Below are 26994 nucleotides of genomic sequence, written 5' to 3' on the forward strand. Positions count from 1 at the left end.
GTGGGTTTGAAGAACTGTGTTTATTGGTTTTAGATCATCCTGGTACACCCTCAACCATCGTTAGTCTTTAGGTAGATGTTATGATAAAGGTAAACCATGGTTGCAGCAAACCATGAAAATGAAGGCATATTTGTACATGTATGAGAAAGATTATGGGTTCAACAGGGCTGTTCACAGCTCATCCCCAATGCAGACCAACCTGGGAAGTAAGAAGTTCAATCCTGCTGGGGTCTGCTTCCCAAGCACATTCTCTATGTGTATTCCTTTGTTGGAAACAGATGTACAGATACAAACCTGCATCTTCTCACCTGATGGTCCCATATCACTCCCAACCCAGGTCAGTCCAGGGCTTTCTCCATCTTGACTCAGCTAAACCCAGGTCCGCCCCAAATCAGGCCAGTTCGGTTTAGGATTTAGTATTCAGCAAAATCCAGTGTAGAGACTCGCTGTGTCTGTTGCTAGCATACTTTCCTCTCGCTTTTGATGTGCAAAACAGACTTGGCCATTGGGAAAGATGTAGCCACAGAACCGATCCCCTGAGTTACACCACTCCAAACAGGAAGGCAAAGAGGAAGAATGGTAGAAAGTGACCTTTCTAGGAAGAGGTCTTTGCGGTACTTAATTCTGATGACTGACTGGGTGAGAGCTGAGCTATAAAGCTCACCCACCGCCCTGTTTTGCCAAGATATGAGCAGCAGAGTGTAATCAGTCCTAAAAGTAAATTAACATCACTGTCAAATGCCATTGTAAACCTATTGTTTTGTGTCCCGTAGTCAGGATGAATTTGTACTGTGGGTTATATTCAGAGGTTTATTAAAGAAGGACGTTTTAGTCATTTTGATTTAATCTTTGCCAGGACTTACGTTACATATTTTGGCTTGCCTGGAGAAGCTGTCAGGAGACATAATTTATGGGAAGACCTAGAGGGCAAGCTATGCAACGAGCCACCCCCTCCCCTGTCTTTTGCCCTTTTATCTCCAGACAAGGACTTTTCCTTCGCACAAGAAGAGCGAGCTAGACTAAGGAAGACATGGGCTTCATTTCCTGCTTTTATTATTTTGGATTGTTCCAAGTCTTCAATAACTACCCCCAAATCAACATCGTGCCTCTCATTCTAATGAAATAACATTAGAATTCCCTTTCATCTGTGCACTTCATTAGAAATCCTTGCAATTAAAATCCATTTCTCAAAAGCTACATTTGCATATAACATGCCCTCATTTAGTGGAATGGTTTGAAAAACACTTTCAAAAATTGTTCAGATAAATGACAGTCCTATACCTTGTTTACACATAGGTATGCACCTAGTGTGGTTCATCTCCTCTTCATTTTCAGAGACATGTTGAGTTATGGATGCTGTCTATGTGGTTCTAAGAGCTGTGGTGGTCCATAGTTCTCACTTGGGGAGGGGCCAAAATGTGGGAATTAGATTCTAGTTCACATTTCCAGAGCTATATGAAAGGAAGAGACCAGGTTGTTTAACCTTTTGTTTTTGTAAGCAAATTGTCCCAAGAAAAAGGTAGCGCTCTCCGGCAACGGCTGTGCGGCTTCGCTCCACGGAAGAAGCAGTTGACTCTCAGCACCACGCCACTAGCCCCTCTTCGCTCCGGAGCCCGTAGTTGGGTTCCTTTACGGATTGGGGGGGCGCGAAAGGTGCCCACCGAGTCCCATGGTCACAGGCTTCCTCTGCCTGTGACTTTTTGAAGGGTCCCCACTTCGCCGTAGCGGAACAGACCTGTTTTCCGTGGAGCCAGTCCCTCCGGATCAGAGGGAGTCCGCCATTACCGATGGCGCCACCCCGGAAGTCCCACGTTGTTTAACCTTTTAATTAGCTGCCTTTCCCCTCCTATAAAAATTGGGGACGCTGGTGGCGCTGTGGTCTAAACCACTGAACCTCTTGGGCTTACTGATTGGAAGGTCGGCGGTTCGAATCTACACCACAGTGGTGAGCTCCCATTGCTCTGTCCCAGCTTCAGCCAACCTAGAAGTTAAAGAGCATACCAATGTGAGTAGATAAATAGGTACCACTGTGGCAGGAAGGTAAACTGTGTTTCCGTGCGCTCTGGCACTCGTCACAATGTTCCATCACCCCAGAAGCAGTTTTGTCATACTGGCCACATGACACAAAAAGTTGTCTGCGTACAAATGCTGGTTCACTCAACCTGAAAAGTGAGATGAGTGCTGCACCCCATAGTCGCCTTTAACTGGACTTAACTGTCCAGGGGTCCTTTACCTTTTTACCTATAAAAATTATGTGAGACACTCACTTTTAAAGTTTAAATAACAAAACAACATTTACTCAGTGTGTTTGCACGTGTTAGATAAAATAAACAAGACAGGCAGGTGTTACTTTAGTTACTAATGAGTATTCAATAGATTTGTACCTAAGACAAAAACTGTTACAGACTGAATAACTCTTAGGCAAATAGCAGCACAACAGAAGAGACCTACTGCTCAGCATTTTGGATGCTTTCATTTTTTAAGGTTTAACAACCTATATTTTCATGCTTCGCTTTGCTGCATATTTTGTGGTTTTAATTCTCTGCTGGGATTCTATCACCCAAAAGTACTTGCACAAAACCTGGATCTGTATCTAGGAAATGCTCCTTTCTCGCCACCAATATTTCAAAGCCCTGCTGAATCATTTGTGAAGCTTGCAGCTGACGATGGGAGGATCTGCCAGTTTTGGTTCTCTTGATTCCTCATTTTCCCATTCTTAAATTCAGTTCTCCACATTTTGCCGCAAACTGCATTTTAAAAAAATAAAATATAAAACCCCACCATCTGTATTTTAGGGCAAATTTATCCTAATAGACACATTTTCCTATGTATTTTAGACTAATGTATACACATTTTTTTTTGCAAGCAATTTCGCCAAATATAATGGATTTTTGTATGCTATTTTCACTACCTTCAATTTTATAATCACTTATAGAAACTTCCTAGTTCACAGCCAGGGATCAGGAGGAAATTCATTTCAGTTTGCATGATTAAGTTGCTGTGTAAAGTTAATCATTTCCCACTTTCCAAAACAATACACAAATAGAAACACAATGTGGCCCTGATCCAAATTGCCCAGATGCCACAGATGATTTCTTCAAAAAGGAAAATGTGTCAGGTCTTCCCACATCATGTCTATTATATTTGATCCTTCACATTTTCATGGAAATTGTTTGTGATATATATATAGAGAGAGAGAGAGAGAAATTGTTTTAATAATCAAAAATGGAAATTGTTTGATTTGAAGCAGATACTTCTTAGTTCACAACCCAATTTTAACAGTGAAACTATAACAACTCCGTTATGATTTTCTTTTGCCCACCAATGATTCAATTTGGCATCAACATTATTATTTTTTTACACTGTGATATCTGTTATAAAGTGCTGCACTTGGGACTAATTTGAAATTGCAGTTTGTTTCTATGTTCAGATTGCCTGCCGCATGGAATCAAAGTTACAAAAGTTCCTAATTCGTGTCTGTTTCCCTTGGGTACACTTAAGACGCTTAAAGATGTCTCACATTTCCTTAAGTTTGATTTGACCTCCAGTTTCATCCTCCGAGACGTGTTATGTCAGGAATGTGTTTACACTCTACATCAAACACAGAATGAGTTGCATTATTGTACCAGTTCAAATCACTTGTCATGTTCTATACTTGTCACTGGTCATATTTTGTCACACTGGGTTTTAGGGACAGTCATAGCCTTTTGGTGGTATAAAGTGCAGAAGAACATGTGAGACATGCTGCAGTTTACTTTTTAAAAATTTTCAGACTTATGTATCAACTTTCAACCATAGTTTACCACGTAATGGTCACATTTTTTGTTGCCGATTTTGTCCGTTTGCATTTCTTAGTGCAGAAAGTTTTGACCCGATGTGTGGAGATCTTTCCTATTCTGATTAATAGAAGAGGATTCTAGAAACTACTAGAAGCTTCTCTGTGTGAGAGAAGCAGGCAGAAGGGTCATGATTGTTTGGGTTATACCTTCTGGGAAGCTGGTCTGAACTAGTTCTCTTATCTCTTCCAATTAAGGTCATGCTGTCTATAAATATAGGCCAGGAGGAGCCTGGGTTTTACATTCTTTTTCTATCTCTCTTCCTTCAGGTGTGGTGTTCTGTACATAGTATGCTTAGCGTTAAGTTTTAGTCTTCTTAAAAGTTTGTAATTTTTTGTAAGTGCCGCAACTGCAGCTTTTAATGTTTAATAGGTTATTGTATTTTAGTGTTTTGTTGGAAGCCACCCAGAGTGGGCGGGTTATAAATAATAAAGTATTAATAAATAATAAATTATTATTATTATTATTATTATTATTATTATTATTATTTCTTATTGACTATGCCAAGCCTGAATGTACTTGGATATCTGAACATTATGCTCATTTGCTTTCAGCACAAGTAAAGTTCTGCTGGATGAAATACTATTGCTTCTGGTCTATTTTTGAGAACTCTGCTACATGTTTAAGGTTTTCCTCTACACATATGACAGATTTTTCCTTTCCAAAAAGGGGGAGACAACTATTATGCAGTGAATAACGGAGTGGAGGGGGAGGAAGGGGTCACAGACAGGTGGTGGAGGTGGTTGCTTGCCTGCTGCTTCCCCTTTTTGGCTGGGTCCTGGAGCGCAAGCCCAAGTGGCAGCAGCAGCAATGACAGCCTTGCCTTGCTTCTCCTTCTCCAGCTACTTCTGCTCAGGCAGGCAGGTGTGAGCAGGGCTTCTCAGCTGGGTCCAAGCCAATGAGGGCCTGGACTCCCGCCCTCATCACCTCAAGAGCCACCAGGAGCCCACATACTGACCCCCAGCTCACCTCAGCATTACCCTTGACACTGTTATGCAGGGAATGCTCTGGGGCCAATTTTAGGGTCTGAAAAAATGGGGATATGACCATTATGCAGTGGTGACCAGTATGCAGTTGTCAGGGACTGTGCTGAGGAGGGCTGCACTGAGGAGGAATGGTGGGAGCAGGAGGACAGTACAGTGGTACCTCAGGTTAAGTACTTAATTCGTTCCGGAGGTCCGTACTTAACCTGAAACTGTTCTTAACCTGAAGCACCACTTTAGCTAATGGGGCCTCCCGCTGCCGCCGCACCGCTGCTGCACGATTTCTGTTCTTATCCTGAAGCAAAGTTCTTAACCTGAAGCACTATTTCTAGGTTAGCGGAGTGTGTAACCTGAAGAGTATGTAACCTGAAGCGTATGTAACCCGAGGTACCACTGTATAGATTTGGAACAGTGGTTTGCAGAGGGGCATAGTTCAGAAGGCAGAAGCTGGGAAATACTGAATGGGGAACAGCTAGCAGAAGAAGCAGTGGAAGAGAGAGGGTTTACAGATCCACAGTCTCTGGACAGCATTCATACACACCCCTTCTCCAAAGTCCTGGAGAGCTCAGAAAATGTCAGAACAGAAAGCACAGAGGCTACAAACTCAGATTACAAGATGTAGGAGTGACGTAGATTAAAAGGGACAGAGTGGGGGAGTGACCCTTAATTGGGAGCACCGCCATTCAAAGAGACGTGTTCTTTGTTCTCTCACTGTGATTATTAAAGAAATTAACTGGTAAGAATCCCTTTCATTTGATCTGCTTATTTACGGCCATGGGGAAGGAAGCCGATTCCCTGAAGCCAAACAGAGGTGAAATATGGTGAGATACAACCATAAAAACCATAATGTATGTTTCCAAAGGCTTATTTGTGATCTTGAGCACATGTGGTTTATAAATTTAAAGAATCACCATCATCTTAACTCATTTTACCAAAACCAAGGAGTTTGTGCCTTGCACTCTCTGAAACGGTGACCCGAAAGTAGATGGTTCTGCTTGGTGTCGCCCCTTTATAAATGCTTCCTTAAAACAATGATTGGAAGCCTCAGTCCTTCCAGATATTATTGGACAACAAGTCCCATCGCCCCTGGGTGGATGGAAGCTGGACTTCAGCAACATTTGTAGGCCCACGTTAGCTGCGCCTGCCCTATGAAAACCAAATGAACATAATGCATGCAGTGCCCCTAAATAGCAACTTGAAGTGGCACTAACCACAAACACCTCTTTCTGCTGCCTACTTTCCATTAGTCTGCATCAGCTAAATTTAGGCTCCGCTAATATCTCCCCTCCCTCACAGAACCGTTTATTGGATTTCTCCTGGCAGTACTGCCTGTGTAAATCACACATATTGCTGACTCGAAACTGAGTGCATGCCGATTGAATCCTCTAGTTCACAGAAGGACTGTACATACCGCACACTACCGGGATTTAGCCTATGGTTCCATCTACTGATTAATGCTACCCGTACAAATATAAGTGAGGAAATTGTCAACCGTGGCTTGTGAATTTTATTGTGAAACCTACTGGTATCATTCATTTTTAGAGTTTTAATCATGCCTTTGTCATTGATGGATTGATCATATCAGATTTCAGCTGCAGGTAATCTCCGTGATTGCCTGGCTATGATGTTATGTCGCTGATAAAATTCTCCAAGAGATGGTTTGGCCTTGCTGAATGCTTGGTGCTTGAATTTGTTCCAGAATGGTGCACAACAAACTGCAAATTTCATGCCTTCATAGCAAGTGACCTCTTATACACATGGAATTAGACTAATGATAGCCACACATGTGCTTCTTTGAACATTGATTAGAAAGAAGCTTTCCATCTCATTTCTACAGCCCAAAGGTGTCCTTCCTCAGCTTTCCGTGTGGCCTTGGTGACTCTCTGCTGCCGGCACACTCTCCCAAGTCACTCCCATTCTTGCTTTAGCACAAGCTGTTGTGTTTTTAACCATGCTTCTTCATTTTGTATATGTCCCAAACTTCTGTCATTTTATTTGGTGCCTTAATCGATGATTCATTCCTGTATTCAAATATTTCTGGCTACAATTAAAGTGGAATGCAAAATGTCATTGAATTTATTATCTCCCAATGTGACATTCACATATTATTCTTATTTTTCTCTTTGTCAAAAACATTTCATTGCTCGTCAATTTTCATGGGATGCATTGTTGAGTTGTGATCTTTCATGCACTGGAGCTACCAAGCAGATTCTTTTTAGAACTTATTATCATAAGTACAATGAGGATCATTTCACCTATCATACGAACGCACAGAGAATAATTTTTAGGAGAAGAGAAGGTATACAGCATGTGATTGTGAAACGTGATCATGTCTTTCATCTGACAGTCTTCTCCAGTCAAATGGCTTTTGGAGCACCTTTAAAAGCCTCCAACATAGGCATGGAACATGGGATGAGCTAAGAGGGTTCTTGGAAATCATGTTCAAGAGAAAATGAAAATGGAAAGGAGATGTTTCAGCCATAGATGTGTAAATCTCAGGTCTAAGCTCCATTTACTTGATGGAAGAAGTTAACTTCAAATAATTATTTGTTTTCAAGAGTTGATCTCATGTCAAAATGCCTATGTTTTCAATATTTGCAGCTCCAAATTTTATGTGGAAGAGGCAGAACATGTTAGAATTCTTGCTCCGTGTTTGCAGTCATGGGATTGTTTTCTATCACATGGTGGTGTATGTTTTCATTCCACAGCGTAGGAAGTGACGGAGACAGGATGTTTGCATTACTGTGTTCCGTGAAGTGGTACTATTGTCCTTTGTTGTTGTTTTCTTTGCTGTCCGATGAAAAAGAGGAAGGAGCTAAGTCAGAACGCTCCGAGTGTATTATATGTAGATAAAGTAGATTAGCCAAAATGCTGTGCTATTGAGTCTGTTACACATACTGCAAATACTCTGCAGGATCCCTAAGCATGCTAATGCCTTTTGGTATCAGTCGCTGTGATGTTCGGGCTGGAGAAAACTTTTGAAGCTCCCGAATGACCGACCAGGAGGGAGAGAACATGCCAGTCGGGTCCTACATGCGAGTAGGACAATCCTAACAGAACACTGTGTAAATTTGCCAGAATTGTGTAGAAAGTGGGGTTGGAAGCAGGTCCAGTATCAGTCCCTGGGCCTCATGGGTAGCTACCAGGCTCCAGTCCCTTGTCAGCCACTATTGGTTTCCCCCCCTGTTTTTTAAATGCATTTTTATTAAAGTTTTTCTTGATTTACAAAAGTATGTGCAATGTTGAGTCTTGCCCTGGGTCTTCCTTTAAAAAAGAGAGGCTGGATCTAGGAGCTGGGTGGGGAAGAGCTGCTCTGCTAACTTTCTGGCAGGAGAGTCACCAATTACCAGGAGGGGCAAAGTGGTGGGTAGGTTGTGGAATAATAAATCTTGTCTTGTTGGTGCATTTGCATCTTGCCAATCTCCCCACTTTCTGACCCTGCTACCCAGGAAATAACAGCAACCTACCTGCCAGGAAGCTAGCATAGCAGCTTTCCCCACTTTAATATTCCTCAGTGCCCGGAAGAGATGCTAAGCTGGGGACATTATGGAAATTTTAAGCTGCGGTTCCCAGACTCAGCCACCAGCTAATGGTTGGATCACTGTTGCTACCTCTCAACACCAACACCAGGCCCATTAGGACCACTGATGTAGAAAGGGAGCATTTTTGCTGATACCTGGAGTCAGCCCTGTTCAATCTAAGGAAAAAGTTGGGTGCACAGGTAGGGAGTGCAGAACCTTCCATTCTGCACTGCTTTTCAGCCCCATTGCCCAAATATTTTTTCTCCTAGCCAGACACATTATTGCTAATGAGCCAGTCTTAGTAATAAACAACCCTGAGAAATATAATGTGTCCATCTGTGTCTGTTTCAGTGTGTGGTTTGCAATTGTGCACTAAATTAACTTTTTGCTTCTCAGCATCAAAAGGCTCTCTGCCTACCACATACTTTTCATGTGAATATAGACTTATGTGAATGTGGCTGCCATTGTGCCTAGTTTAGCTTTTGGTTTCCAGAGCTGCTGGGTGGCGCTTTGGTCTAAACCACTGAGCCTCTTGGGCTTGCTGATCAGAAGGTTGGCGGTTCGAATCCCCTCAATGGAGTGAGCTCCTGTTGCTCTGTCCCAGCTTCTGCCAACCTAGCAGTTTGAAGGCATACCAGTGCAAGTAGATAAATAGGTACCGCTGTGGCAGGAAGATAAACAGCATTTCCATGCTCTCTGACTTCCGTCATGGTGTTCTGTTGCATCAGAAGCAGTTTAGTCATGCTGGCCACAAGACCCGGAAAGCTGTCGGTGGACAAATGCCGGCTCCCCCGGCCTGAAAGTGAGATAAGCGTCGCAACCACATAGTCACCTTTGACTGGATTTAACCATCCAGGGATCCTTTACCTTTAACTTTTACTATTTTCAGGTGGGATTCAATGAGGGCACATTCAGGTCACACAACTATAGCTGATTTGGAACTCTTGTGCAACAAAACTGGCTACCCCCCACCTGCAAATTGGACTGTCTGTGAAAAGGACAGTGATGAGGAAACACTGGAAAGTGTGATACAACCTTTGCTTGATCCAACACTGAATAATCAAGGGAAGTCAGGAGGAATGGTCAATAAACTGGTTGTAATTAGGCCGCTTCCAGGTAACCTAACTAGATAATCTCCTGTGAGAAATTTAAGAGTCACACATGTTAAAGGTTATCTGAATTTTCCATAATCAAATCTTTGTCTGGTCAATACACTTCTGCCCCTTTAAATAAAAACCAAGTAGAACTCTGAGAAAGAAAAAAACTTCTGAGGCAGTTAAGGAGGAGTTTTGGGTGGCAAAATTCTTTTTAAAGGCTTCTGTTAAACCACAGGAGTCGTTCTGTAAGAAAAGAGAAATTAATTTGTTCATATCATCCTTGACTCAAGTGTAACACATATACAGAAGGTAATACCCATTTCTAATTATTCAACAATAAGTTCAGGAATGAAGGATTTGTGTAGTGTAAATTCCTACCTTAAAACAGCTCGGAGACTGACTTAAGAGAGAAACTGAAGAAGCCTGGTTGTCATGCAGGAAATTTAAATTTTTACATGAAAAATGAATGTGTATTTAGATGTCTATTGATATGTTAATGCTCTTGACAGCCCTTCAGTCTCTTAATTGGAGATTATGAAGACTTGCTGCAAATGCATATTTACAACCAAGATAGTGTTTTATTCAAGGATCAGGTTAATTTTAGAGTATGTTTTTCACTTTGAATAATCCTTGCTCCTTTACAGATTTTTCTTTTTAAATAAAAATCTTTTCCTCTTCAGAGACCAAAGCAAAATTCCCCGGCAAGTAGAATCCTATTTATATTGTGGGATATTTATTCTTCCAAGGAATGTTAGTGACGTTAGAAGAGGGGCAGTGCAACCGGTTTGGGGACAGATCATGCTCCTTCTGGGATAGTTTGTCTACCTTTGGTCCCCATCCTGCACTCAGCTTTCATCTGTGGGCCCCTAGAAGCTGTCATACCCCAGGAAACGCATTTGACTGGCCAGCTAAACCAGGTGAGGGTAGCCAATGGGCCTTAAACCCTCAGTGAGTTAGGGACTTGTCTATCCCCTGCAAAGGCAGACTTTGGTGGATTGAGTTCACAAGACCAATGGTCTTGGAGGTGGTTTCTGCACATGCTGTTGAGGGAAATGAGAAGTAGATGGGGCTTGTTAACCTGGGAGGGTAGCCCTTATGGCTATAGTAATTTGTGATACCATGATGAAATCTAGCTGTCTGCAAACAAATGCCAGCTCCCTTGGCCTGAAAGCAGAGATGAGCATCACACCCCATAGCTGAATTTGAGCTCACTCCATCACAAGGATTCAAACCACTGACCTTCCGATTGGCAAGCGCCACCCGTGTCCTGTTGCTCTGTCCCAGCTCCTGCCAACCTAGCAGTTCGAAAGCATGCCAGTGCAAGTAGATAAATAGGTACTGCTGTGGAGGGAAGGTAAACAGTGTTTCTTTGTGCTCTGGTTTCCTTCACAGTGTTCTGTTGTGCCAGAAGCTGTTTAGTCATGCTGGCCACATGACCAGGAAAGCTGGCTGTGGACAAATGCTGGCTCCCTTGCCTGAAAGTGAGATAAGTGCTGCAACCCCAAAGTCATCTTTGACTGGATTTAACCGTCCAGGGGTCCTTTACCTTACCTTTTACCTTACTCATTTGTGAGCAAGGCATCAGGAGTAAACCCTAAGGAATAATCCATATCTGCTGTCTTGTGGAATGTCTTGAGGAGAAGAAAAGGCCAATGAATAAATCCTAATAATAATAATAATAATTTATTTATACCCCGCCCATCTGGCTGAGACTGGATAAATTTGTGGAGAATAATACGTTTTACTAGCTGTTTGTCATGAAAATGTAATGGGTCGTTCATGTCTAGGGATAGTATGCCTCCTCAGGTCAATTTTTGTGGATTCAAACTGGTGGAAAAGGCAGTGGCAGCCATGCCCTTTTGGTGGGATTTCAGAAGGCCCCTGTCTTGCCACTTTGGCAAAGAAGATGCTCTGCTAGATGTAATCTTGGTGAGATCCACTAGGGCTTTTTCGGCCTTTTGCAGGTTCATTTGCAGATTGTTTCTTGGTGCGCAACAACTCTTTTATAAAGGGTAACCAGTTTGTTTACAATTTTCAGGCATGAAAGATGGAAATTGTCTAGGGATTTTTTAAAAATGACTGAAATTGCATTTACAGTATAGATAAACAATGCCTGAAGGAACAGATAAATATCATTTTTTCGGAAGAATATAGGAAAACTCAAACTATTGCTTGTGACCAATCATCTGTGTAGGCCTAGGAGACAAAATAAGTGATATTACTGTAAAGAGCACTTAACATATGAACCCATCTTGACTGTACCAATATCTTTAAAGGTAAAGAAAATCAAGTAAAGAAAATCCTCCTATGTTTTAAGACATACTGTGACACAAAGTTGAGTTCTATCACGGAGCTGCAGCCTTGAGGATAGCAGCACACTTAAGTACAAAACATACCTTGGGTATATGAATTACTCAGAAATGGAAAGCTCAAATATTACTTCAGAGTAGTGACTGGATAAATGTACCTTGGGAATTATCCCTGTTGCCAACATAACCTGGAAGAAGATTCAGGAGACAGATAAAAGGCGGAAAGGTCATATTTATTAAACATAACAAACAGAAGATCTGCAAAACAATAGTCAAATGATATAAGTGTGGACCATTCAGATTGAATTAATGTGTATGAGGGATGCATCCCTCCACTCTCCTGGTCATATAAACAGTTGCATCCCATGGCTCCCCAGCCAAGGATTGGGTCAATGTTCTCCCTCCATGCTACGTTCTCCAGCTACCATGTCTTACAATCAAGGGTGGTGGCATTGTAGTCACATGGTGACATCACACAGCAAAGATTTATAGAAACCAATGAGTAGAGGGAATATTTTTCTCCAAACCAATTCTTGATGTGTTTAGAATATAGCATTTTTCCCCTCAGAGGAAAAACTCCAATTTTTCTTCGATGAAAATTGGGACATCCCATTCTATAATGATATTTTTACTATTTATACCTTACAAATCTTACTGGGTTGCTCCAGCCACTCTGGGCAGCTGCCAACATATATAAAAACATAATAAAACATTAAAAAACTTCCCTATACAGAATTGCCTTCAGACGGCTTGGGGGGGGGTCAGATAACTCCATACCCTCCAACATTTCTCCAATGAAAATAGGGACATCCTAAGGAAAAGTGGGGCATTCCAGAATCAAATCTGAAACTGGGACAGCTTCTTTAAATCAGGGATGTCCCTGGAAAATAGGGACACTTGGAGAGTCTGAAAGCAGCTTCACTATAAACTAGAAGCCAGAAGAGAAAAAACGATTTCATTCATTCATTCTGTTACAAAATAAGTCTTTCTTTCTTTCTTTCTTTCTTTCTTTCTTTCTTATTCTGTACAAGTGAGATATCACTTCTTACTGAGTGATGGGGCAAAAGAACACAGCCCCCAATTTTTCCTTATCTTTCCTGACCAAATTTCCCTTTTCCTTGTGAAGAAATGGAACTTTGAAAAGTGTGCCTTTCAAATGGATATGAAGAAATCCTGACTCTAATATTATGGGGTGGGGCAGTGGGGGAGGGCTTGCTTTGCTAAGGCCAGGTGGCTGGGGAGGGCTGGTTGGTGAACTCACACCAACTTGGGTATACCTTATTGGCCCTAACATTGTTTATGGATCCCTGAGGCAAAAAGAGTTCTACTGTGAAGTGAAAGCAACAATGTGAGCCAGACTCTTGGCTTATCTATGAAAGCTAACCAGTCATCTAGTTTCAGCCCTTTTGTCACAAACGTGTGTCCCCATAGTGTAGCAGAAAGAGCAGTCTCAGGAAGTGAACTAGAGACTGAATCTGTAGATGAGGGAGAAGGGTTAGTTTCCAGGCGAAGCAACCCATGGCCCCTCCTTCCCAGTGAAGAAGAAGAACTGTTTAGTTTCCAAGAAGAGGAGGATTTGGACGCCAGCCAAAGAGTGGCTAGGCAACTATCAGATAAGACTGGGACAGAAAGCTCTTGGAATGAGACAAGTTTTTAGTCACCGTAGTAGGAGATGGGGAAAACTCTGAGCCTTGCAGAAAGGGAGGGGTCGGAAGAAAGGGTTCTGGCATCATTCCTGTTGGAACCGGAATTCAGATTCAGACTAGGGCAACTAGTGTAAATGAAAGGAAGAGGGAAGCCCCGCTCTGGATGTGTTTTCTTGTAACTAACATGGAACTAACAAAGTCTCTCACTGCTCATCAGGATGGCTGCTTGCCAAGGATCATTGTAACTTTATCCTCCCAGATAGCTCCCAGATATATTTCTCATACTTTGCCATGTGCTGTTCCATTATTTTCTACCAAATAAATGCAAAATATACAAATTCACATTAAATCTTGCAAGCATTGGGTTAAATGCTAGGCTGTGGTCTTATGTAATGAATTGAAGAAAATGTTTAAAATGACATTTGTAAAAAAAACCAGAAGCATTTTTGTTAGGGATTGTAGGACAAGACCTGCCAAGGAAAATAAGGAACTTATTTATGTATGCTACAACAGCAGCAAGAGTCTTGATAGCACAAGGATGGAAGAATGAGGAAACCCCGACAAAAGAACAGTGGCAAGAGAAACTGATGAACTATGCAGAACTGGCTAAATTGACATACAAACTGGGAGACAAGGACAACTGTGACTTCAAGGAGGAATGGGAACTTTACACAAATTACTTAAAAACACAACAAAATGAACTGGACTCCTTGGCAGATTTTGAATAACATACACAAATTTATTTTTGATAACATGATGGATAGATATGTAAGAATATATAAAATTTTATAATATGCAGAGAAAAAATGTGCAGCAAAATCAGGGAGAGGAGCTCTTGGTGGGGCGGGGGGAAATAAAAAGGGGGGGATTATGTAGGTGATTATATGGTTTGATAATTTGTTATGTGGAAATTGAGCAATAAAAAATATTTTTTAAACAAATGCTAGGCTGAGGTCTGTTTGGGCCTTATCCTGAGGCAGCATAGTTTGGATAGCTCGGTTGGTTAGAGCATGGTGCTGATAACGCCATGTTGCAGGATCAGTCCCTATATGGGGCAGTTGCATATTCATGCTTTGTAGGTGTTTGGACAAGTTGATTCCTAGTCTCCCTTCCAACTGTATGATTCCATGATTCTAAGATCAAGGAAAAAGCTGATGATGTCACACTATCTCTTCATGATACAATTCTCTTATATGATGCAGACCCTCCAAGTGTCCCATCTGAAGGCAAGCCTTTATACAGAATTTTTTAAAAAAATATGTTTTATTATGTTTTTGTATATATTGGAAGCTGCCCAGAGTGGCTGGGGGAACCCAGTAAGATATGTGCGTATAAATAGTAAAATTATCATTATGGAATGGGACAGCCCTATTTTCACTGGATAACTGTTGGAGGGTAAAACTACAGGGCTTTATCGTGCCTTTGGCCCTGTTGTGGCTCACAGTCAACCCCTAGTGGTTTACATGAAGGTTCAGTTCCATTTAGAACAGGCTTCCTCAACCTCAGCCCTCCAGATGTTTTGAGACTACAATTCCCATCATCCCTGACCACTGGTCCTGCTAGCTAGGGATCATGGGAGTTGTAGGCCAAAAATATCTGGAGGGCCGAGGTTGAAGAAGCCTGATTTAGAAGAATGCATGCATGCACCCGATTCATTCTCCACCTTTCATTGGGAATGAAATGGATTTAGCTCTGAATAAATGTATACTGATTCTAAATTCAGTTTGAAAGCAAATGTAGGCAGACTGTGTCTGCTTCATGTGTATGACTCAGATGCCTCCCTTTTATTGTATTTATTTTCCAGTAAACTTTCAGGGAAGGCAATGCTATGTATATGTCTTCTTTCTTTATAATCGCATACTGGCTACAGATGACACTGGTATTTTTTTTCTATGTGTGCCTAGAATTTCCAGAGAAAAGAAGTCTCAGCTCTGATGTCACTGGAGCTCATCATAAGAGTCACTGGAACTGATTCTAGTCTCAGGTAAATGACTGCAAACTCAAAAGTCGGGGGGGGGGCGGGGAGAGAGAGTCACAGCAGCTTCAATGGATTACTTGCAATGCAATCCTGTGGGTTAAACCACAGAGCCTAGGTCTTGCCGATCAGAAAGTTGGCGGTTCGAATCCCCGCAATGGGGTGAGCTCCCGTTGCTTGGTCCCTGCTCCTGTCAACCTAGCAGTTCAAAAGCACATCAAAGTACAAGTAGATAAATAGGTACTGCTGTGGCGGGAAGGTAAACGGCGTTTCCGTGCACTGCTCTGGTTCGCCGGAAGTGGCTTAGTCATGCTGGCCACATGACCCAGAAGCTGTATGCCGGCTCCCTCGGCCAGTAAAGCGAGATGAGCGCCACAACCCCAGAGTCGGCCACGACTGGACCTAATGGTCAGGGGTCCCTTTACCTTTACCTTAATCCTATTCATGTCTACTAAGAACTAAATGCCATAGAAATCAACGGTGCTTATTCGCAAAAACACATTTTATTTATTAAATTTATACGCTGCCCTTCAACTGAAGATTGCAGGGTAGTTTACGATATAAACACACAAAAATACATACCATAATAACAAACAAAAAGTACCCCTCCCCAATTTAAAGGGCCTGGGGAAAGTGGGACCTAAAGATATGTAATGAAGGCACCAGGTGAGCAATACGCTCCAGCATTTCTCTGATGAAAACAGGGACGTCCTTTAAAAAAATAAAAAGCTTTGTACATCAGCCTCTCATCTTGCTCCTTTCTAAAATTTATTTATTGCTGTGTATTTCTTTTCTTTTTGTAAATGTACCAAAGAATAAAATAAATGAGGGATTAAGAGGTTTTCTCAGGATGGAGAGTATGTGTGACCATTTGGTGAAGTGGTGGGGGCACTTGCCCTTCTCCTGATGTTATATGTTCTGGTGGGAGGGACACAAAAAATGGGAGGGGGTGTTGAGGAGGGTCAGTTGGGGGGGGGAGTGAGACATGTCCCTATTTTCATCTGAGGAATGTTGCAGGGTATGAATTCAGGGAAGATAAGGTTTTCAATTGGGATGTTCTACATCCACTGTTTGAGGCAGTAGTGTCAGGCTTCGGGGGAATCAGATCCCTCTCCTGGTGACAGTAAATAATCAGATCAAACAAATGGAGCATTCTTACCAGTTAGCTTCTTTAATAATCACAGCAAGAGACAAAGGAATGCATATTTCTCTAGAAACGTTCACCCCCTCCATCCCCATTAATCTGTTAGAATTCCTGCTCCATGATTGCAGTCATGGGATTGTTGTCTTTCACATGATGGTGTATGTTTTGACTCCACAGAGTGGGAGGTCACAGAGATAGGATGTTTGTGTTACTGTGTTCCGTGAAGTGGGACTATTGTCCTTTGTTTTTTTATCTTTGCTGCCTGATGCTAGAGAGAGAGGGAGCCATGTTGCAGTGCTCCGTGTGTTTATATGTAAAGATAGTAGATTAGCCAAAATGCTGAGTTGCTGAGGTCTGTTACGCAAGCTGCAAAGACTCTGTGGATCCCTAAATGTGCCGATGTCTGCTGGCATTGGTCGCTGTGATGTTCAGGCTGAAGAAAGCTTTTGAAGCTCCCGGACGATTGACCAGGGGGGATAGAACATGCCAGTTGGGCATGTGTCTCTGCCAGGGTCTTACTCGAGTGTAGGATGAGCTCCTGACATAATCTATGTCACTGCTATGTCGGGTAATCTGAGCTTCTTGCCGTTTTGCTTTCTGTTCTATTACTTTCCAAGCCTCTCTAGTCTTAGGTGAAGGGGGAGGGGTCAGGAATGCTGTCTAAGGACACTGAATCTGCCAATTGTCTCTCTCCTGTTGTTTCCTCTTCTAGCTGTTCCTCACCCAGTATTTCCCAGCTTTTCCCCTCTGGACTATGCCCCTCTGCAAACCACTGTTCTAAATCAATACTGTCCTCCTGCCCTTGGAAAGGTTCAGAAAAAGGGGGGCGGCTCCCATCATTCCTCCTCAGTCCAGCTCCTGACAGGTACGCTCACTGGGAATCATAGGTGAAGAAAGTTCAGGCTTTCAGGCTTCCCATGGGCATCAGGTGGACCAAAAAACGTGTGAGCAGAGTGTTGACTTAGATGGACCTTTGGCCTCTTCCATCAGGGTTTTTCTTATGCTTTTACCTCCATCTTAAAGTATCAAATACACCTTTAAATGTGCATTTTGAGAAAAGATGCACCTTTTTAATACATATATATATATTGAGAAGGTTTTTCAAAGGATTATTAGAAAAATGGATCCAGATGGAGTTGTGAGTAATAATACATATGTGAAAGTTGCATGGACCAGAAAAAGATAAATCATCCAAGCTTAATTTTAACCCTTTGTATCCAAATATAAGACACAGGGTTGTCGTCAACTCACTTTTACACAGAGTATACCCATTGAAATCAATGGGCCCAAGTTAGTCATGACTACTCTGAGTAAATGTGGGTTGAAAACAAGCCATGTTTTATATTTATACTCTCTCACACAAATATATATAATTCCATAGCATAGCATATCCATTTGGAAAAAGCATTTATTTGGAATAAATCAGTCATGTTGACCTAGATGGGTCAGTGTTGGGAATCAGAAGCACAAGGGACCCAGCTAGTCAGAATACATTTTAAATAAATTACATTAAGATGAAAACCATTTCCCCCCGATTATAGTTATTCCCTCCTTATTCTTATGCAGATTCAAATCCACATTTGCAAGCTCCTAATATGTGAAGTGTCTACTCACAAGACAGGGCCAAATCCCCAAGGCAGCAATAAAGCATTTGTTCGGAATTTTAAACAGCTGCCCAAAATATGAATAGAAGTATTTTTCAGTGAAAGTATGCAGTGAAAGTTCCAAAGATTCTGTTAAATAGAATTCAACATGTTTCAGGTTCCAACACTTCAGCACAAATTGATATAATTGTAACCGCTGAAGGATACCTGCCTTCTAAGATCTTCAAACGTTCTTCAGCAAATTATCTCTTTGGGATTCTGTAATGATCTTATATTAAACCTTGGTGGAATCAGTCAAAACATTATGGGATTCCTATTCTAAAATACCTTCCTAATTTGTTTTTCAAGCACTAATAAAATGCTCTTTTATTCTCTTGCCATTTATTCACAGTATTTTGGAATGATAAATTACATGACAACATAAGGCCATTTGCAGTTTTCTCTTTTGCAATTTGTGCAATTTTTCACCTTTGTGAAATAAAATTATATATTAAAAAAATGCATAAGTGGGCCAACACAACATCTAAACTATCATGCTGTTTTATTGTACTTCCTAACTGCTCTTTTGTTCATCAAAAGGAACCTATAATCATAACATCAAAAAGGTTCATTCTTGTCCAGGCTTTGATCCTGGTTAATGTGAAATATTTTCTGGCCAGTCCTAATAAAGACTGAGGTTTTTTTTAAAAAAAAAATATTGTGGCTGCAATTCTGCACTGACAGTGCTTTTATTATTTGTGCGAAAAATTTAACTCCATGTTTTATGTTTCTATATAGTGTGTCTTTGTAAAAAAACAGCGAAGCAGAATAAATAAATATCTATACATTGATAAAATAATAAGAATGGAATATAATTGTTTAGACATGATGATGCTGATCTATTTTTCTTCACTTGAAAATATGATTTACTTCACTAATAACAGCCAAATACTAGCCATGCTTACTTGATAGTCAGTGCCATTGTGGTTCGGCTTGCTAAAAGTGTGCTGGATGGCTGTCTGAGTAAATTACATGTACATTGAATTACAGTCCAGTTCTGTTCAAGTTTAGAAATGACATCTGACTGATTTCAGTGCAGCTCACTTCCCCAAGTAGGTTGATATAGAATTGTAGCATTAATCTCATTCACTCCAGTCTTGTGATTTCTGAAGAGACTGGGGAATTCTAGTGGAGATTCCACTATCTGTATTCTGCAGGTTTCTTTCATGTCAATCTATGGCTTAGGGCTATGACTTTAGGGGTGGCGGCAGAGTGCAACTACCTTATCTAGTACAAGATCTGAATTTCTTCCATCTGACTGCACCCCCCCCAAAAAAGCAACAATTTTGCTTATAATAAAATGAAAACATGTTGCACTATAAGCTCTTCTATATGAGCATTGTGGTAAATAGTTTCTGAACTGGGGGCCAGAATTCCATGCACATCATTTGCAGCCTTCTCGTACTTGCAAAGGGTTCATTGCAAAATTTGAGACAATAGCTTCCAAAAGTATTGGAGCTACCAGTTAAGAAGGACAAAAGAAAATCTTTCTTTTTCCTAATACAAGGCGGGAGGAGTAGGGAGAGAGAGAGAGAGAGAGAGAGAGAGAGAGAGAGAGAGAGAGCACAGATTCAGGAACGATGAGCTAAATGAGTGCCTGGCCTGACAGATGAGGTAGAAGTGAATTACAGCTGAGTTCATTATGTTTCCAGTGTTTCTGAATCTAAATCAGATCTGCAAGTTGATCTTCATGCAGAAAGGGCCAACTTTATTTTACAGCTGCAGGTAGCTCATTCTTCTTCTTCTTCTTCTTCTTTGGCCATCACTCGTAGCCGAGTAAGATTGTCTTCCATAAACACGCTTTTAGCAATGACAAGACAGGGTTGAGCATATTCTTAGATTGAAGATAATTCAAGGTTTGTATTTACAACATTCATTCAAATGCATTCATCCAAATGCAAATATAAAGCCTATCTTTAAATCACCCAAAGTTTGGAGGGGCACTTTAAGAATGAGTTAAGGGGTAGCAGGCCAGTGACTTACTTGTGACACAATCACCTTCCTCTCCACAATCATCTTCAGTATTGTACTGGCAACATTTGACTAGGAAAGAGCTTTGGGATCCTGAAGGAGAGATATATAGATATATGTAAACCACTACTGGTAAAATTTATTGCGTGGACAGGCGGAGTCCCCAGATCCCGCGCGGTCCCCCCGTCATGTGGAATAACGACTCATGACAACGTGCTATGGGATTAAATTGGCCACAACTTTATTAAATTTCAAATGTGGGTAGACCTTGGCTCAGGCATTGGGCGTTCTCCCTCCCCAGTCCCCAGCCGGGGACCTAGGGAGCATCAGGGTTATCCAGTGTGTGTGTGGGGGGGATGGGCCGGCTCTGGAGAACATATGTTCAAGCAGAGATAGCCGCCCCCATTACGCCGCCGCCGCAGGGGAGAGCAATGACGACCTTTCGGCGTACGGTCAAAGCCTCCCTTCAGAAACCCCTTTAACGGGGAACCCTGGTATCGCCACCGCAAAGAGGAAGATGGACTAAAGGATTCTGCCCAAGGCCTGATACCGCCAAAGCTGTGACGTTTTGCTACGGGAAAGGCGAAACCTGCCAATGCAGGGAAATTCCTTTCCGGCCCTTTAACAGCAACCTTAACGTAGCAGCACATTGTTTGTGTGTGTTCATTCACACAAGTTCAAGTGCATCCTGCCCCACCCTGTTCAGAGATGAGTTTCTCGAAACCATAGGGAGCATCCTGAAGTCTCCAAAGCTATAGTGTAGATGTAGAAAACAGTGGTGGCCCTTAGGGCCTCAATGCTTTGTGGTGTCAAAATTCAGCACCACCCTGCCTCTTGTCTTCCAGTGACAATGAAACAGTTGCACTCTCCTAGATCTGCCTCTGTGGGGAACCTGTGACCCTCGAGATGTTGTTGGACTTCTCATCAACCCCAAACAGGGATGATGGGAACTGTAGTCTATCAACATCTGGAGGGTCATAGGCTCCCAATCCTTCCCCTTGTGCATGCACTCGTGTTAACAAAACTCTTTAAAGGTACTTGCAAATTCCTCCCAAAATACAAAACAGAAACAGCAGTTTACTAGGGATAACTCCCCAAAACAGGGGCAGTTGGAGTGTATAATAATTTGGTTGTGTTCCATTACGACTGGAAGGATTTGATAATTTATATGGGGGTCCAAGGTTCATAAATAAGAGCTACCAGGAAGCTACTTGGGATGTTTGGCTGTATAAATCAGTTTTCTCTATATCATGTTATTTGTTGCACATTGTACGGTGTTATACTGCAAGGCCAATATTGCTAGCTGCTTCTACGTCCCTGTATACATAAATCAAGAGGCAGTGTGTGAACAGTACATATTAAATACAATATTGATTCTACTTGCCTTCCCAAGAATGGACGAGGGAAGCAGTTGGGTCACAGCTATGCTGGAATTGTTTTGACCTGACTTGGCACTGCTTGAAGAAACTCATAATGCAAGCAAGAGGGAAAGCAAGGGAGGAAATGAGAATATGGGCTGGAGAATTAATGGTCTGAAGAGAGAGAGAGAGGAAACAAGAGGGGTTGAAACACAGCCATCCATACAGCAGGGTAGTTCATGGATCCACGTTAATGTTCTCCTGAGATTACTTTGTTTTATTAATGAAGAGACGGGCTGAACAAAAAAGAGAGGAAGATGTGCCATAAAACAAAGTCCAGAACACAATGAGGGCATACAGAAGAGAATACACAGAATTACCAACCGATATGAAAAGAAACCAGCAAACTCTCTTTTTAACCTCTAGGCGTGATGCCAGATTTTTGCAGCTAAAAGACAGCAGTGAATTGATTGCCAGAATGTCTGAGTAAATATGAGCAGCATCCTGCTATGTTTGCATACGTGCTTCAAGTGTGCATCCAAGCATGTGTGCCAGGTTGTTAAGTCGGTCCCACACCGCCATGTTTTGCATGTTTCTGCACAGGAGATCACACAGCGCTCAGGGAGTGGTTTTTCCAGAGCTGCCCTACGCAGGCTCTTCTGAGTCAAAGGGAGGAGCACAGCTGGTGAGGGCAGAGCAACATAGCAATGTCAGTTGTGAGGACCGGTTTTGTACCTGGTATAGTGATCACACAGGGTCCCCGAACGTTTCACCATCCCTGTGCCACCACTTTATTTCTCGCTGCCACCACCCAGGCCCTACCTGGTACAATACTGAATCCAGTCACAGTTAAATTGGATCATAAACTTCTGTTTATTTATTGCGGTTTAACAAGCATGTGGTTTCATAAACGGGATCGGTCCATTACAATCATGGGGTGCCTATCCAGACCTATAACTTCTGCTACCTGCTCTCACTCACTAAACCACCTCTCAGATATTTACTTGTCTTCCTAGCTCCTAACTGTTCCTGACTCAGCTTATTTCATTACACTAACTCAACCTACCCACAGACTCTATCCCAATTCACTCCCACTCCAACCAACCACCCAACTCCCAATGAACTCCCCCCTTTGCCCCTCCCAGAGCTGGTTTTATAGTCCCTCTGACTCCACCTCCCTGGGGTCTGATTGGGTAACCTGTTTAACTATTTCACTTCCAGCATTCTTATATGTTAACGTCACACCTAGCTCCTTTTGTGGCCCTGCCTCCTTTGTGCTCCGAGCTCCCACTGCCTGCTCCAGGTCCCAGAATTTTTCACATCAAAAAGTTGAGCGCAATCAAAATCTGCAATCTGGGTTTATGGGCTTTTGCAAGGAATATTTAGATAGTGTATGTAAAGGTGTTTGAATACCTGACCTGCCTTTGCTAAACTCATTTAAAATCATCCTCATCATTTATAAATATACTGATCTCTCCATCTGTTTCTTATTTTGTTTCTGTAGCTCTCTCTGTTTAAATTCCTGGCCACTTCCTCCATCAGTCTCTCCTCTTTCACGTAAGCACCTCTTTTTCTCTCTCCCAACTTCCCTTCCCCAAATTTTCCTTGTTACCAGTCTTCCTTTTCACAGTCTCCATTGTTTCAACAGCTCTAGAGATGGACATGCTTTGTAATTGTTTTTCACTCTCCTAATCATTGAGAAATGTCATTTTTATTCTCTCCTGGTTAACTAAGGCTGCAATCCAGCAAAGATTTACCTGGGAATAAATTTAGCTGATCTCACCGGGATTGACTTCTGAGTAAATGTGTGTAGTAGGAGCGACGCTTTATTTATTTAAAGTGCAATCACTAGTACAGATTATATCACCTCTCTTGAATCCCTTCCCACGTACTCCCTCCTCTTCTCTATGCTCTGTGCAAGCTCAGTCACTATCAAATCTACCTTGCTCCTGTCAATCACAATCACACCTTTACACCTTCTGCCATGCTGGGCCCCGGTGTTTAAAATAGCCTTGTCTCTTTGTTTGCTAAATGGCTTCTCTTTCCCTTGTTCAAATTTTACTTCTGCCATGAACTCAATATAGGTAAACCCTATCTTAATATAGATAAACCCTTTGGCACTATGGAGATCATAATATTTATATATCTGTGTTGAGGTTTACTGAGATAATTGCAGTAATTCAGGTCATTTGTCACAGAGCAAGCCGGTTAGTAAATCACACAGTTCAAATCTGGAGTTAACTCTTTATTAGTGAAGCATGATCTTCCCACATTTGGCTGAGTTTGAGTCCTAATGAGCACAGCAGCTCCTGCCCTGTAGGTCCTACTTCATGAAATCAGTTGCTCGGACTAAAAGTCCCCAACTCTCCACAGCCATCTATGTCTCCTCTTCAGGGCTTATTGCAAGCAATCAGAGACTGCACCTTCATGAAGCCTGTCTTTGCTCTTCTCATTTCATACCTCTCCTGGTCCTAGAAGTCAATGGGGGAGGGGAGGTTGTCACAGCAGGAGGGCAAGATACTCATGACTCTTCACTAGCCTGACTCATCTCTGCCTCTTGACCTCCCTCTTCCCATTAAGCTGCTTCAGCTTCAGCTTCAGCTTCTGATTCTTGACTTCTCTCTTCCACAAACTCCCCCCACTCACTGAGCCCTGTTACCCCTACAGCTTCTGACACCTCCTCTTCCTAGTCTTTCCCCTTTTCTCCCTGTGAGTACTCATCATTGACCCATCACCACTCTCCAGGTTCTGAGCCTTCTGTCCTTGGTAGTTCCCCAGCCAGTTCCTCTGTGTTCAACCAGTCCATGACAACATGGCCTTGGATAGCTCAGCTGGTTAGAATGTGGTGCTGAGAATGCCAGAGTTGCAGCTTAAATCCCCACAAGGGACAGCTCCATATTCCTGTGTTGCAGGGGGGAGGGGGTCCCTTCCAACTCTACAATTCTATGATTCTATTATCGTTGCTATTACTAGATTCTTTTATTTCAGGACTACAGCTCCCATCATCACTGACCATGTTGCCTGGTGCTGATTTCTATCTCTCGAAATACTTTCCTACACTTCATGTGTTTAAAGCACTTGACACTTCAGCTGGAAAAAAACCTGAATGTATTCAGGGCTGCAGGGCTGAGGTGGTATGGTGTGGGGTACAAGAAAACTGAAATCCCTAGCAATTTTCAGGGGCTGCATGGCAAAATTTGCAGGTATTCAATAACTCACTGGCTTCAGAGAAAATCCTCTTCTTGTGGTCAAAAGCTGGTGGCTACCATTTTGCTCTCAAAGGCCCCCAAAGTGATGCTCTGTGATGATGCAGGATTTCCTTTAAGGCGGTTTCTAGGAAGAAAAATGGTGGTCCAATGTATGCAACAACAGCAGCAAGAATACTCATCGCAAAGCATTGGAAGACACAAGAACGCTGGAGGAATGGCAGATGAAACTTATGGACTCTATGGAATTGGCGGAAATGACTGGTAGAATCCGTGACCAGGGAGAAGAGTCGATGGAGGAAGACTGGAAGAAATTCAAAGACTATCTTCAGAAACATTGTAAAATTAAAGAATGCTAGAGTGATGTTGGACTGAAAATAAGCGGTTTCCAGCTGTACAGGTTAAAGTCAATGATAGATTAAGACTAAAAATTAGGATTAAAGATGTTTAAAGAAATGGAAATTTGACATTAAGAGGAAAAATTTCAACGTTATATGATACTAAGACTAAAGATCGGGTTTAAAGAAGTTGAAGTTATATATTTCAATATCTTATTAAAGCTAAAGATTGGGATTAAAAAAGTGGAAAAGAAATTGCTGGACAAACAATTTGGATTGGAATACAAAAGAGGGAGGTATGAGGAAGTCCAGAAAATAAGTAACTAAAAAACGGAAATGGAAAAGAGATATTGTTTTTAATTGTTATGTTTTTTGTTCTTTTATTGTTGAATCTTGCTTTTTTGTGCTTTTGTTATATGTACTGTGTATGTTTTTCTTTTCTTTCTTTGTTGTTCAAAACTTTAATAAAAATTATTTTAAAAAAAGAAAAAAAAAAGAAAAATGGTGGTCCATACTATTTTCCACTATATTTTCACCAGAAGTCCATCTTAGCATATAGTGTCACTCTGATGGCTCTGATGGTCTAGTGGTTGCCAAGAGAGGAGCTCCCATGGTGGCAATCGGTTGGATTCATTGTCGTGCTGAGGTTAACATTCTGTCAGTGCAATCATTTCTTTTTGTGCTATTAAACTTTCTCCCCCCCCCCAATCTGTTTTGTAGTTCCCCCACCCAGCCTTCTGGAGCAAATTGGGGGATGATGCAGGTTACATGTTGTGGAGTGAACAGGGGAAGTCCTCTTGTGCAAGTGGAAATAATTGTGTGAGCACAATTATTTAGTTAAATACTGTCCAGTGAGGAGATGTCACCTCCCTCAAAATCAGAAAATGGGGTGGCAAAATGGATGAGCATTTTGTCTTGTTGCCAGACTCCTCCCACTGGTGACCCCTTATCTGCATAGTCACACCCCTTCATTTGCACGTCTACAGTCTGGGCACCTTTAAGTGTTGCAGTGCTGGAATGTGATCCTAGTGTGACAGAACTCAAAGAAATGACTATATAAATCTGATATTTTGGTTCAAAATGGGTGTGAGGAATCTCTGGCCCTCCAAATGTTGTTGGATTCCAGTTACCATCAACCCTAGCTGGTGGTCAAGGGGGATAGGAATTGTTGCCCTCTAGAAGTCATTAGATTACAAGTTGTGTAGGACATATTCGCCTTTGACTGGACTTAACCATCCAGGGGTCCTTTACCTTTTTACCTTATACCACTGCTGACAGAGGAATGAAAGTTTTAAGAGTATATAATGCAATTACTGCAAGGTTTGCTAGAGGCAGTGTAGCATACAATAGTTTGTTACCTGCTCTCCTTCTGACTTCCATGGCAGTGAACAGAATTCAAGTTCACTGCAATCCTTCAATGGATATTGACTACCTAATACGTTAATATTAGTGAGGCTGAAAGAGTCATATGGTGCTGAAGAGTTGACATATTCCCCTGCGATACTGAGATAATATACTGTATCTTTCAGTAAGTTGCCATAAACATCATTTGGTTGGGGGCAGAAGAAGAGATTGATTAAGCCAGCCAGGAGAAAAGGAGAAATCAATCAATTTGGAATTAATTATGTCAAAGCTTTAAGTGCTGTTTTTTCACCAAAAAAAATACGGAGAATGGACAGGTGAGCTAATGATTATGAAGCACTCCAAATAGAGTTGTGAACAATTACTTGAGTAGACATTGAACTTGGGAATCCATTTAGATATGATTGATTCCACCGTTGCAATTGAACTGATGAATTGATTCTATAGTTGTTTTGGTCCTTGAGGTTCACTAAAGATTAAATACTAGATATATAACAGCTGAAGGTAAGTATCTGCTCTTTTCTTCAATAACTCACTTTTAAAATGGCATCAAATTCCCATCAGCCACAGCACTGTGTAAAATGCATTGATTTGTAAAGTGCATG

General features: G+C 41.8%; 2 long non-coding RNA genes across 3 annotated transcripts in view; both read left to right on the forward strand.

Annotated features, from left to right (window-relative positions):
• LOC308475985 overlaps positions 1 to 26994 on the forward strand; it is an 828107-nt gene that overhangs the window by 86951 nt on the left and 714162 nt on the right. The gene's annotated exons all lie outside the window — the stretch shown is intronic.
• The window catches only part of LOC308475909, a 30355-nt gene continuing 12984 nt past the window's right edge, over positions 9624 to 26994 (forward strand). Inside the window, exons 1-3 of one of the 2 annotated variants that reach the window (XR_013985519.1) lie at positions 9624 to 9746; positions 15297 to 15376; positions 22988 to 23040. This is a non-coding gene — a long non-coding RNA (uncharacterized lncRNA). Of the gene's footprint in view, positions 9747 to 15296; positions 15377 to 22987; positions 23518 to 26994 lie in introns of those variants that run through there. The other variant, XR_013985520.1, reaches the window with a different exon arrangement.

This window comes from Podarcis pityusensis (assembly GCF_964106645.2).
Source record: "Podarcis pityusensis genome assembly, chromosome: 4".
NCBI classification, from domain to species: domain Eukaryota; kingdom Metazoa; phylum Chordata; class Lepidosauria; order Squamata; family Lacertidae; genus Podarcis; species Podarcis pityusensis.